The 13943-nt window shown below is 36.5% G+C and overlaps 1 pseudogene; it reads left to right on the forward strand.

The window, feature by feature from the left end:
* The first annotated feature begins 389 nt into the window (after nucleotides 1-389).
* LOC144238903 (large ribosomal subunit protein uL1 pseudogene) lies at nucleotides 390-1061 on the forward strand (annotated as a pseudogene).
* The last annotated feature ends 12882 nt before the right edge of the window (nucleotides 1062-13943 follow it).

Below are 13943 nucleotides of genomic sequence, written 5' to 3' on the forward strand. Positions count from 1 at the left end.
TTACTCACAGTGTCCCTCCAGCCCTAGCAGTGGTAGTGGCTACCTGTTGTTGTGAACCTGACGATTGCCTCACTGTCACTTAATTGGTTTTTAAATTTTTTCATTACCTAGTAATCAGTTCCTGAAATTAATTCCTTCTGTTTATGATACCTGGAGCCATTTCCTTTTTCAATGAAAACAGTTCATCCCAAGGAATCAACCAATAACCTTTACTAGTTTCATTGATCATAAAGCAAATGACAATCTGTTAATATTTAAGAGTGAATATTTTGTTCATAACCAGTTAATGAAAATCATCAAGGAAATAGATTTTTTAATGTAGACCTGGTCATTATAATCCTATTTTATTTAAAGCTATAAAGATTTAATATAAAACTTTTTTTCCTGCTTTTGCGTTGTGAGGCACCATGAGCAGCAAAGTCTCCCGCGACACCCTGTACGAGGCGGTGCGGGAAGTCCTGCACGGGAACCAGTGCAAGCGCAGGAAGTTTTTGGAGACCGTGGAGCTGCAGATCAGTTTGAAGAACTATGACACTCAGAAGGACAAACGCTTCTCGGGCACCATCAGGCTTAAGTCCACTCTCCGCCCCAAGTTCTCCGTATGTGTCCTGGGGGACCAGCAGCACTGTGACGAAGCCAAGGCTGTGGATATTCCCCACATGGACATTGAGGCACTGAAGAAACTCAACAAGAATAAAAAACTAGTGAAGAAGCTGGCCAAGAAGTATGATGCCTTTTTGGCTTCCGAATCTCTGATCAGGCAGATCCCACGAATCCTGGGCCCTGGCCTGAATAAGGCTGGCAAGTTCCCTTTCTTGCTGACCCACAATGAGAACATGGTGGCCAAAGAGGATGAAGTGAAGTCCACGATTAAATTCCAGATGAAGAAGGTGCTGTGTCTGGCAGTGGCTGTTGGCCACGTGAAGATGACAGATGATGAGCTTGTGTACAACATCCACTTAGCTGTCAACTTCCTGGTGTCATTGCTCAAGAAGAATTGGCAGAATGTCCGGGCTTTATATATCAAGAGCACCATGGGCAAGCCCCAGCGCCTGTACTAAGGCACANGGAGGAATGAGCATAAACATTTTTCTTCATGAACAAAGACCACTATTTCTGCCATAGGATCATTAGAAATCAAACACATATATTGAAATGCTGACTCTTTAATTCTGAAAGAATGCTGCATATGTAAAGTCACAAAAAGAAAAATAGATTATTTTCTCTTTGAAACTCCAACACTTGCATTTCCTTTTTCTGAATGTAAAGATGGACATGAAGGGAAAGATATGGAAAAGCTTTTTAGGGAGGTCACCTTTCTCTCTCCATCCATTGTGCAGCCTCAAATGATCCTTGCTAATAATGCAATGCAAGCATTTGCCCAACTGAGCTATGCTATGTAGTCTTAGAAAAAATAGTGTTATGGTATTCAGAGTTTTTGTAAACTCTAAGTAATATTAATATTATTTTTAACATTATAATCTGTGTTAATATCAATCATGTACTCTACTAGATGCTTTATATATATTATTTCATGAATCTTCATAATATTCTATAAGCTTAGTGTCATTTGTCCTATTTTCCAGACATGTAAAGGGAGGTGAAGTAATGTGGCCAGTGTTGCATGGAAAGTAAATATTACATCTGGATATCAAACCAAGTTTTTAAGAAGCAAAAACTCCCTCCTCCTTTCTCCCCACTGTGCCACTACACTCTGAAATAAAACTAACTTTCTCTTTTAAGGTAAAGCCTGATAAATAAGAGTATGTGTATATGTAATATTATATTTAAAAATCATGATTTATATTTTTCTATGTTCCTTGAAAGTAGAGAATGTGAATTACTTTTCTCGATTATTCTCTTTCATAGGAAGAAATTCTTAGAATTATGAAATAGAGGGGATCTATAGATAATAGAAGGTCCTGCCTCCCAATTTTACAAATGAGCAATCTAAGGTGCAGAGGCAAGAAATGATTTAGGCAAGGGAGCTGTTACCTCTCAGAATCTCCATGTGAGGACAAGCATTAGGTAGTCATGAGACTTAACTGGGGGGAGAAGAATGGGGTTTAAGTGAACATTTGAATCATAAACAATTGCCATATGAAACATGAAAATTTCCTTTTACATGTAGCCGGGGTCTCCCGTGTGGGCTGCTTCTGCATGTTCCTTTGAGAACTCTAAGAAATAAAGACTTTGGGGAGGAGGCAGGTCACTGAGGGTCCCAGTTATGTGAAAGCCCCAGTAGGCTTCCCCTTAGAAAAATCAACCCTCATGAAGAATGATAGCCTATAACTTTTGGTAGGCTCTCCTGGATTGGGAGGATACTTGCCACAAATTGAGAGAAAATGAAAGCACAGTCCCTAGTTCAATCTTGGGTACCTGGTCAAGAAAAAGGGGTGACTTTTAAGGTAACTGTATGAGGTGTCACAGTTTTTGTTTGTTTTGAGTGAGAGAGAGAGTGGGGGAGGGGCAGAGCAAGAGGGAGAGAGAGAATCTTAAGCAGACTCCACACACACCCTGGTAAGGGATCATGACATGATCATGACCTGAGCTGAAATCAAGAGTCAGACACTCAACTGACTGAGCACCCTAATGTATCCTTTTATGACTCCTTCTATAAGGATTTTTTTCTGAAAAGCTCAAAGTATGATTCAAATATTATAATTTGAAGGGCAAATGAAGCATTTGTATGCAGCCCCAGAATTGTGAATTGAGACTACCTAGAAATATCTTATGTACTTACATATGCTATAACCCAATCTGTCAGATTGTGGTTGTGCAGCTTAATATGTAGATACTAGGGTTAAACAGACCTGAATTCTGAATTTGCTCTTTTTTTTCTATGACCTTGGAGTTGTTAACCTACTTAACTGATATTAGTCTCAGTTTTTTAAATCTCTAAAATGGGAGATAATAATACCCTTTGCTTGGCTAAAGTCATTAGAGGTGTCTAGTCCAACTAGCAAAAGCTATACTGTTTCCTCTGTAATTACATGATGTCGTTGCTCTGAGAAAAAGGTTACTGTGTCTCCCCCATCAATTAAGGCAATCAGTCACACTTGATTAATTCAGCCCATTTCAGTGCACTCAGCAGCTGGATATACTTACAAAGGGAGCACCTACATACCAAGGATTTGCTGCATTGACTAATAGTAGAAGAAATCAGCCAGTAGGCTGTCAGTATATGAGGCCTTGTTTTCCAGTCAAATATCTGTGGCTAATGGGGTTCATGATAAGCAAAACAAATAGATGAAAAATGAATTTTCCCTTTATTAAAAACAATCACATAATTTTGTCATATACTCGTTACAAAAATGACCGCAGTAAAAAAAGGCATGAAAAGGACAGAATATTTGAATTAGTTTGTGAAAGACTAAATCAAGTGATTTTGGATGTAGTATTTTGCTTCATGGATAACTTTGCCTGGCCTGAGCATTTGTTTGCATCTATATTTTCCTCAAAACTATTCTGTGGCAATTTGCTTCGGCCCAGCTCTCTTCCACTTTTCTATCCCAGAAGAAAGAGGAACTGTCATTGTATGTATAATAAATGTCTACTTTGAATAGAGTAGCCATCTAGATACAAGATACTTGTGCCATAAAACTCAAGATGGTGACATTTTCCCTTTTTTCTTTGATGCTATTTCAATACATAAAATTCATATGCATTTCATAGTATTTAGAATAAAGAATTATGTAACAAATTAAAATCATTCATAATCCGGCAGTCATTTTAAAAATGTTTTAAATGTTTATTTTATTATTTTGAGAGAGAGAGAGGGCAAGAGTGAGCACAAGTGGGGAAGGGACAGAGAGAAGGAGACACAGAATCTAAACAGGCTCCAGGCCCTGAGCTGTCTGCACAGAACCCGACACAGGGCTTAAACCCACGAACCATGAGATCATGACCTATGCCGAAGTTGGACACTTAATCAACTGAGCCACCCAGGTGCCCCAGGCATGGTCATTTTTAAAACAAAAAATGATTTGAGTCTAGTTCCAGGTTTGGAAGGATTGAACCTGGAAACATCAAAAAATGATTTGAATCTAGTTCCAGGTTTGGAAGAAAGAAACAGTGTTCTCAGACTGATGATGCATTGTAGTGTGAGCTCTAAATGATAACCGAAATGAAAGAAAATAGGGGAAATCAGTCAGTCTGAAGAAAAACTATCTACTGACAAGATCAGAACCTAGTTTTGTTAAGAATCCAAGGTATTTTAATTCATGTTTTTAAATCAGAAATAGGAATAGCCTCATCATATTAAATCCAGTGCAATATAAACTAAGTATAAACATAACCAAAGTACCAAGATCAGATCACTTATATTTTGTATAGCAACATAATTATTCCAATTACAAATAGGAAAACAACATCAAATACATTAAATTAAAGATATAAGAATTTCCTTGCACAGTGTCTTTTAGGTTAAATAGCTTAAATTTTCCTGATATTAGACCATTAGTATACTTAAGATGCAATTTTTTGACATTATTTATAAAAATAAATCTTTCCCATTTGAGAGATGAGGAAAACAGTCTTTAGCCAATTCTCCAAGTCACACAATAAGTCACTCTCACTATGCTGTGTTGCAAATTATGTTGCAACTTATGTCAGTATTTCCTAGAAATAGTTCAGATAAATAGGACATATAATCGAATGTTATCCAGATTTGCAATCCAAGAATATTTCCTTAATCAGTGTTGTAGGAAGAACCCAAAAGCATAGAAAGAGACATAATGATAAATGGGAAAGAAAACCATGAGCTGGGACTAGTTGATTCCCCCATTACTGCTTCATTCTTCAAAGTCCCTCAGTAAAATCCCATAAACAGTTTAAGAATTGTTCACATGATTTGATTTGTTATCTGTTTATCTGTTGTTTATTTGTTATTTATCTGTTTTAAGTAGGAGACAAAATATACAAATGGACAATGATCAGATATATAAAAAATATATATAACTCTGATTCACAATATACAGTAACTGAACCATTATCTATAGTGACCAGCCACAGAAGCCAGCCTTCTATACATAAGGCGGACTTCAGACCACTATCTCTAGCAGTCTGCTTAGGATGCCAAACTATAACTTGTGGAACAATCAGCTCCCAAATGGCTAAGCACTGATTAATAATTGACAGCTTTCCTAATTTTTGTCTCTGCTCCTAACTTAGGACCAACCACAGAAAGCCAAATGTATAACACTAACCAATCCTATAGAATGCCCCACTGCTAGTTAGCTCACCTCCAGCTTCCTCATGCCAACAGCCCCCAGTCAGGGCACAGCTGAAACTTCCCCTTCTTTTCACTACAAAGCTTTCCTGTTCCTCTGGTTGCCTTTGAGTAATTGTCAAAATGCATGTGATTGGTGGCTGACACTCTTACGATCACAACCTTTGAATAAGGAGACTTTGCTTTTCTCATTTGGGTGACCTTGTTTTTAAATTTCCATACAAGAAAGTCTTTATTATTTTTATTAAAATGATACATTATCATTTTTAAAAAGCTCAACTGATACAGGGAAAATAATCTCATTAACAGGATAACCACCATCTCCATTCAGTGAACATAATAGCTGATATTTCTTTGGTCTGCAGATAAATAGACAAATAATTAGATGGATAGATAGAAGATGGGATGGGCAAATAGATGAATGGAAATGATTTTCTTAAAATAACATCCTGGAATGCATTCTATTTTAAATTAAATATATTAAAATATTATAACAAATGAAAGTAAATATAAATGAGCTGATCATCCAATAACTATTTCTTCCCAAAATATCTACTAGTTTGTAATAAATTGTCCTACAAGTAGGTAAAAAAATATTGTGAAATAATATGTGCCAGTCACTGTTTTGAACTCTAGATTTCAAGTTGAAATGGTATCGAATGCTTTCCTGCTATGAAAAAGAGGAAAAATTTAGATTTACATTTCTCCCTTCTCCATTTTTCCACACATTCTTATATTATTTATATTCATATACTTGTTTTGTCAAAATTGATAAAATTTAATTATTTTCTGTGAAAAGGTCAGTATCTGAGGTTTACTGAAGTCTGTAGATTCTAAGCACTGTTCTATTTTTTTAAGTTTTTTTTAATGTTTTATTTATTTCTGAGATAGAGAGAGAGATAGCGTGAGCAGGGGAGGGTCAGAGAGAGAGGGAGATACAGAATCCGAAACAGTCTCCAGGCTCTGAGCTGTCAGTACAGAGCCTGACGATGCGAGGCTCCAACACACAAACTGTGAGATCAGGACCTGAGCCAGTCAGACGCCTAACCAACTGACCCCCCCCAGGAGCCCCATCTAAGCACTATCCTAAACTTGCCTGCCTGCCTTTTGTGGGCTTTATGATTCTTTTTTTCTCTTTTCCTCTCCTCATTTTTTGTTTTTCTCTCTCTCTTTTCTCTTCTTTTTTTTTCCTTAGAGTAGGGGCAGAGACCAGAGAAGAGGAAGAAGAGTTCATCAACTCCTGACATTGTAGTTTGTTTTGACAAAAAACACGCTTAGGATTTGCCCTCTCTTCTGAGATGTTATCAAATATCCAGTACTATGGTTTATTTCACTTGATTGCATGAATATCCCATTTTTCTTCAGTTAATTCACTCAATTCAAAATGTAGCTTTGGAAGATCCTGTCCCTGCTGGCATTTCTTGCTCCTGCTCACTCATCATCCAGTGTGACACTTATTCTTAAGAATTTGCCTTGACTGTTTTTCCTGCATTCCTACTTATCCCTTTAGTCCACGTCTCTGAAAATTGAAAAGATTAATGAAAATCTCAAGATCTGGAGTGCTCACCTTCTTTCCTCAAGATGCCTCTTAGGAAACAATAATGATAGTAAATGTTAAATCGGCACCATGTCTTACCTAAAATTTTCTATTTTGCCCCTTCAGCTACTGCTTCTCAAAGTCGATAGCATTTACCACTTTTGGACACTGCTCCCCCCACCCCCTTTTTTCTGTGTTTTCCTATTGTAGAGGTTTTCAAATGCATATGCGTTCCAAAAATTGTCTGCAAACTGAATAAAAAATAGTGCTTATATACTACTATGTTTCAGATGAGTTCAGGTGCTGTTTTATGGTGAATAAAATAGAAAGTAATTTAAATATATTACTGAATTCTTTATAGCTCTTTGTCATTTATGTATTTAGGTGGAGGAATACAGTAGTACTAAGAGGCTGCCGACAGAAAGATATGTCACCATGTAACCTTTTGAAAGTTGTTTAACTACAGTAAGCCTTACTGTAAAATGAGTTGATAATAGTGTCTACCTTAGAGGGTTGTTATAAGGCCTAAATAACCCATGCACAGCAGTCACCACAGTGCCTGCCACCTAATAAGCACTCAGTGTTAGCAGCTACAGTTGAAATCAACGACCACTATCATAGGAAGAGCTAATAATTGTTTAGAAAGAGTTCTTCTACTTTTAATGTTGGGAATCACGCTGGACCAAATATGCTTCTTGACTCTTTGGACATGCTTATCTGCTTCCATTAGATTAAATTATATACATACTTAGCTGGAAGAAAATGTGATGAACATGCCTCCAAAGGAACAAGGCTAATGGCAGTTTAGCATGCAGCATCTATCTGGATGCATGAGGTCACCCAGCTTGATATCCACAAGAAGCAGACACTGACCCAAAGATTAGCATGAGGAAGTTTATTTGGAGGGATCTCAGGATCAATACTTGCAGAAGGAAAGGAAAGAAGGCAGGACTGGGCAGAGGGTAGAAGTTGGATGTGTTGATAGTTTCAAGGAAGGCCACAGCTGGCTCCTCCAGAGAGCTCTGGAATGGTAATGGCCTGCCCAAGTGGTGCCAAGCTGTTGCAAGGAGGGCCTTACCTTTATATTCCCATATTGACAAGTGACAGGATGCAGGGTACCTCTGGGGAAAGATAGCAAGAAACAACCTTGCTTGAGGAAGCTTTCCCCAGTTGAGGGTAATTTCTGGTGAGGGTTTAGCTTTGAAGACTGGCAGCTGGCAGCCTGCAGCATCTGGGGTATAAGTCCTTGAGGTCTTTGAAGAGGAATTTGAGTGTGCAAACTGAGTCCACTCCATTAACCACAGCATACTTCTTAAAAATCATATATTTCTTACTTAAAATAATTCTGAAATGCCATTCAAAATAAATTTCAGAGATAGTTTAGTAGCTGCTTTAAAAGATGCATCTAATTACCATTTTTATTGTATACTCTGCTGTCATGAAGTAAAATAGATAATGAAAAATATCAATGCATTCTCTGGTGGAAATGTATTTTAATACACTTAATTCATGTGATTAACATGGCTTGAGACATTTTACGTAGATATTTATTGCACTGAATCTGATCAATCCTGTCCATCTATGTTTTAAAGACTATGTATATATGTGTGTGTACTTGCACACATGTACATTCATATCTGTTTTTTGAGCAAGTTTGATTTTTACATATTCATGTAAGGGTGTTATATTTTCCAGGGTCAGCATAAGGCACTGTAGGAAACATAAAGCATAAAAAGCATGCCAGGCCTCAGGGAGCTGAGAGGAGATAAACATGTGCTCAATAATTATTTATAGCAGACCACTTTTAAAAAGAGTTAAGTGGCCTGACATGACAGGATTGGCAGAGGAGCAGAGTATTCAGGGTCACAGAGTTCTTGGCCAGGTTGCTTGGGTTCAAATCCCAGCTCTGTTACCTCGTAGTTCTCAGACTTGACTTTTCTACACATCACTTTTCTCATCTGTAAGATAGGTTTAAATACCGCAGGTTAAGAAGGTTACATGAGGTAATTTATGGGTAAAAGTTTTGGCTGTAACCCAAACATGTTTGGCTGTAACCTGAAACATGATCTTATTTTTCTATATATTAAAAAAAAAAAAAAAATAGATGAACGTGCCCATAACTCTTCCCTGCCTGATTAAAAAAAACCTGAAATTCGTGTTTGTCTTGGGAGCCTAGGGTCATATAAGAATCATGATACTTGCCTGTGTGCACTGGTCATCACTGGTACATGCACTTTCTCTGCCTCCAACAAAGAGGTGCTTGAATCTATGCTGAGGCTGAGAACTGCCGTGTCTAGTCGCTGACCTTCTGAGATAAACCTTGCAGCAATTTTCATCAGACACCGGCATCTCCCCAATTATAGACTCTAGAGCAGCAATCATTCTCCATTGCTTCTGGACTCTTTAAATATCTATTCCCCATTCTCTGGGAAAACTCTCTCAAAACATTTCTCCTCCACGCATAATCCGTTACCTTTCCCAACCCTCAAATCTCTCTCCTCAGATAACCTAGTTCCATATTCTCTTATGAGCCTAGACTTTTGGGGAAAAAATCCTGTTTGGAAATGATTTTTGGGGGGTATGTTTGTGTTTTTCCCCCATTTCTTAGAACAGCAAGGCAATAAGAAGACCTTCTTTAGACAAAGAGGTGTAAATTATTTACAGCAGTGAGACTAAAATACAAATTAATACCTCAGTATGTTGTTCCACCACACAGAGATGGCTCTATGTTGAATAGAGCTATTTCTTCCTATTTAACTGAGTTCAAACTATTATAAAACTCATTGCCTGTATTGCTGTGAAATGAATTTCAATATTTGTAGAATTCAAAAGTAGTAATTCCAGCAATCTGTTGTTAGCACAAGGAGTGAAATATCAAGCACAACCTTTTGTTTTCATCCTTCCTCTGTTTATCAAATTGTCTGTAGATGGTTCAGATCACAGGGTTTCAATTTTTTTTTTTTATTATTAGAAAAGCAAGTACACTCTTTGAAGCTGTATTGCTCCCACACCTGTATCCCATTTACCAAGCATGTTCTCCAGTGTATTAAGATGTTCAGATATGCTTCTGTTGAAATGATGCTGTTACATTCCCAGAGATAGAATATTGAAGAGGCTGAATGTGAACTAAGTGTTTTACTGAGTGATAGGAAGGGGGGAACCCTATAAAATAATGTTTTTGAGGAATTATAACATCAAGTGAAATCTTGGACTGTTCAGGTACAACTCAAGTGGACTAATTTGGAAAATGAAATTTAGAAATAGTAAGAGCATTATTAACAGATGAAAAAAGATAAAATCCTAAATATTAGCTATACATTATAATTGTCACATCAAATGCTTTGGCAAGCACCCAAAACATTGTATAAAAATAAAATTCTATTAGGGGCACATGGGTGGGTCAGTTGGTTAAGCATCTGACTTCAACTCAGGTCGTGATCTCACGGTTCGTGGGTTCAGCCCTGTGTTGGGCTCTGTGTTGACAGCTAGCTCAGAGCCTGGAGCCTGTTTCAGATTCTGTCTCCCTTTCTCCCTGACCCTCCCCTGCTCATACTCTCTCTCTCCCAGAAATAAATAAAACATTCTAAACAATTTTATTAAAAAATAGAAGTAAAATTATAGGATTTATTTAGAGAGATAATTTTTAGAAAAAAGAAATTTTAAAAGCTCCTAGGGGAAATACTTGGTTTTTAGGTTCCTGTGATCTCTGGTCACAACATTTTCATCAACCAGTCAATGTATAACCTCGTTTTATGTTCATTCCTGTTTAAAGCCACCTTATTTAATGTATATTTTTGATTTATTAACATTGAACCCATGGCCAACAGCACTATAACTTGTGCCTGAGTCTCATGCCTTCTTGGACTTAGGAAGATTAGCACTACTTTCAGGGGCCATTTTACTTTTTTTTTTCTTCCAAGTTTTTATTTAAATAGTAGTTAACATAACAGTGTAATATTACTTTCAGGTATAGGGTTTAGTGATTCAATACTTACATAGTAAGCTTGATGCTCATCACAAGTGCCCTCCCTAATCCCCATCACCTATTTCACCCATCCACCTCGCATCCTGTGAACCTCCCTTCCAGTAACCTCCAAATTGTTCTCTATAGTTAAGAGTCTGTTTCTTAGTTTTCCTCTCCTTTCCCCACCCTACATGTTCATTTTGTTTCTTAAATTCCACAGGTGAGTGAAAGAATATGGCATTTGTCTTTCTCTGGCTTATTTCACTTAGCTCTATACTCTGTAGCTCCATCCATATCGTTGCAAATGACAGGATTTCATCCTTTTTTATGGCTGAATAATATTCCTCTGTGTGTGTGTGTGTGTGTGTGTGTGTGTGTGTGTGTGTACACCACTGAAGGCCATTTTAAATAACAAAATCACAAGCAAAAAGTACAAAAATGCAAATAATGTGGCACCAACTGGACTGCAAAAAAGCATATTTATTTATAGTGTGAGAACTGAAACAAGAAGGAAGAAATTTGCCTGAACTTTATTTGGTCTCAACTCCAAACATATATATTATATGACTCTAATTTTTCACCACAGTGTTCATATCCATGAATGCTCATGAAAGCAATGTGAATATTGGATTTTGAGGATTACAAATAAATTTTAGTGAGTTGGCAAATTCACAAATAACAGAATCTGTAAACAATGAGAATCCATTGTACTTAGAAGTAAATGTTTATAGGTTGCTATAAAGGAGTAACCTAACCATATTGTTCTATAGGTGGGTTATTTAAACATCTTAAGGCACTTTTGATTGGTTCATAATTATTCAGTCTGGAACATTAATATTGGAAGAAATCTTAAAGATCAATTTTTATAAAGAAGATTGATCATAGAGAGGTAAGACACCTTTCCCAAAGTTGCATTATAAGTCACATGATGGCTCAACAGGACTAAAATCTCTTATCCCTTGATCCTAAGCCTCTCATTCTACTGTTCCACTCCCTACAGTGTAGAATTTAATGTTAAGATTGAGATTGTATGAGTGATTATGCCAATTCCTGGTTTGAATCCACTAAAAAAAATTAAGGAGTTCAACACAGCAAAAGCAATGAGCATTGACAGTTAACCTTGATGATTTCAGTAGCATCAATGACAGATCTGATCTTCTCTGAGTCTAATTTTTATGATGGATGTATCTTTTATAACACCATACCTAACAGAGATCCATGCTCTCTGCATACATAAAAACTGGTTTTAGTCTTCAGCACAAACTATGAGTAAGGTCAACCAGGATGGATCTTAAAAGTATTGTTAAAATGATAAAACTAAATTTAAAAAAAACCTTTATAATATATGCAGTGTCAAAAACTAGATTTCCATTCCTAACTTTTTAATATGATATATTCATCATATTGTTTAGATTCAACAGTGTCACATTCAAATAACTCAACTACTAAAAAAAAAAAAAATATGGTTATGTCACTCTTTTAGGGCACTAGTGACCCAAAAAGCATTTATTTCCAAGTATGTTTATTTTGAAATTAGGAATAGTTTAAATATGGCAAGACTGATTCTAACACAGATAGATGCTGGATATATAGATGAACAGAAAGAAATATAGGTGTCTCAAACGAAAATATACTTAATCATTATTATAACATATTCCACTGGAATATTTCTGTACCCAAGACATCTTTGTCTCTGGGATTAATGATTTTCATTTTGTTCTCAATTTGCTACGGTAACCAGAGATCAAATTTTAATATTCCATTGAGTTAAAGTCACTAATTATTTCAAAAAGGCAGAGAGAAGAGATTTTGTCAAGAATTGGTTTATGAAGCCTGAGCTATATTCTGAAGTCATAAATATCTCTTTTTTAGAGTCTTTCTTTAAATCTGACTGCAAGTTTTAAAGGGTTCTATTGCTTTTTAAAATGGTTTGGCATGGGTCATTAACTGTCCCAGAACTTTAAGTGTTTCCTGCACTAGGAAATCAAGGATGGAACTGAGGGCCTGCTGGACTGAAAGTCAAAGGACCTGGAGTTAAGAGACCACTGACTAATTGAGGGAAATTCTGTTTGAGGCTGGGAGTCTATGGACAATGGATAATTATCCATCTTACTTAGGGTCATATACATATTAATTAATTTAATCCTTACAAATTATCATGCTTCTTTTGAAGATGAGAAAATAAAGTTGAAGAGAAACTGTCCATGGACCAAGGTGTCCATGGTCACAGAGCTTATAGTGTTATATTTGTAATTTGAATTCAAGCAATTCCAAAGTCCAGTGCCCTAAATATTATGCATAGTCAGTGGCCCCTAACCTTTATGACTCTCTCAGGAATCTGATGAAAGATATAAAGTCTTTTCTAGAAAAATATACTAAGGTACATTTTCTGTGCCACTTTAGAGGGTTTTCAAAAACCCTGAAGTCCACAGATGGACACCTGATGTAGAACACTTGTCTATAATGCTCCAACTTAAATAGAATTCAGTAAAACCTAGATATTTTCATAGTACAAGCTGATGTAGTAAGGAACAGACTGTGAATCAGTAGAATCAAGTTTGGATTCCAGCTCAATAGGCAAGTCATTGCACTTGAAGCCACAGTCCTTTTATCTATAAAATGGACATAACCTTTCTCTATGTAAAAAATAGCATACACTAAGTGTAAAAACTTACAGATATTGCTTTGTTCTATGCACTTTTCTAAATGTTTTTCTCAGAGTATCTGACTTATTAATACTAACACATCCTCCCCTTTTCCCTGTGAGATAAATATAATTATAATCCTGTTTTAGAGCAAGGAAACTGAAACCCAAAGAGGTGAGGTACCTTATCTAAGGTCACATGGTAAGGGTCAGAGTCGTCAGAATTTGAGCCAAGTCAATCTGATATTTAAGTCCATATTCTTAAATGCTACACACCGTCACCCCCTGGGGCTACTATAAGAATACAATAAGTATGCATATATGAAAACCTTCCATAAATGGCAAGTGCTAAAACATTCCAGATACGTAGTTGAAAAAGAAATGAAATTGATTTGTATTGCAATCATGTAACTTCACAGCTGTATGACCTTAAAGAAGACTTTTTAAACTCTTTGGACCTCTGTTCCCTCAACTATAAAAAATGAAATATTATACATCTCATCTGTTTCTTAAATATGATGACTACAGGAAGATACTTAGTAAACTGTGAAGCATTAAATTAATGTAG

Source organism: Crocuta crocuta, unplaced genomic scaffold (assembly GCF_008692635.1).
Source record: "Crocuta crocuta isolate KB4526 unplaced genomic scaffold, BGI_CrCroc_1.0 scaffold382, whole genome shotgun sequence".
Lineage (NCBI taxonomy): Eukaryota > Metazoa > Chordata > Mammalia > Carnivora > Hyaenidae > Crocuta > Crocuta crocuta.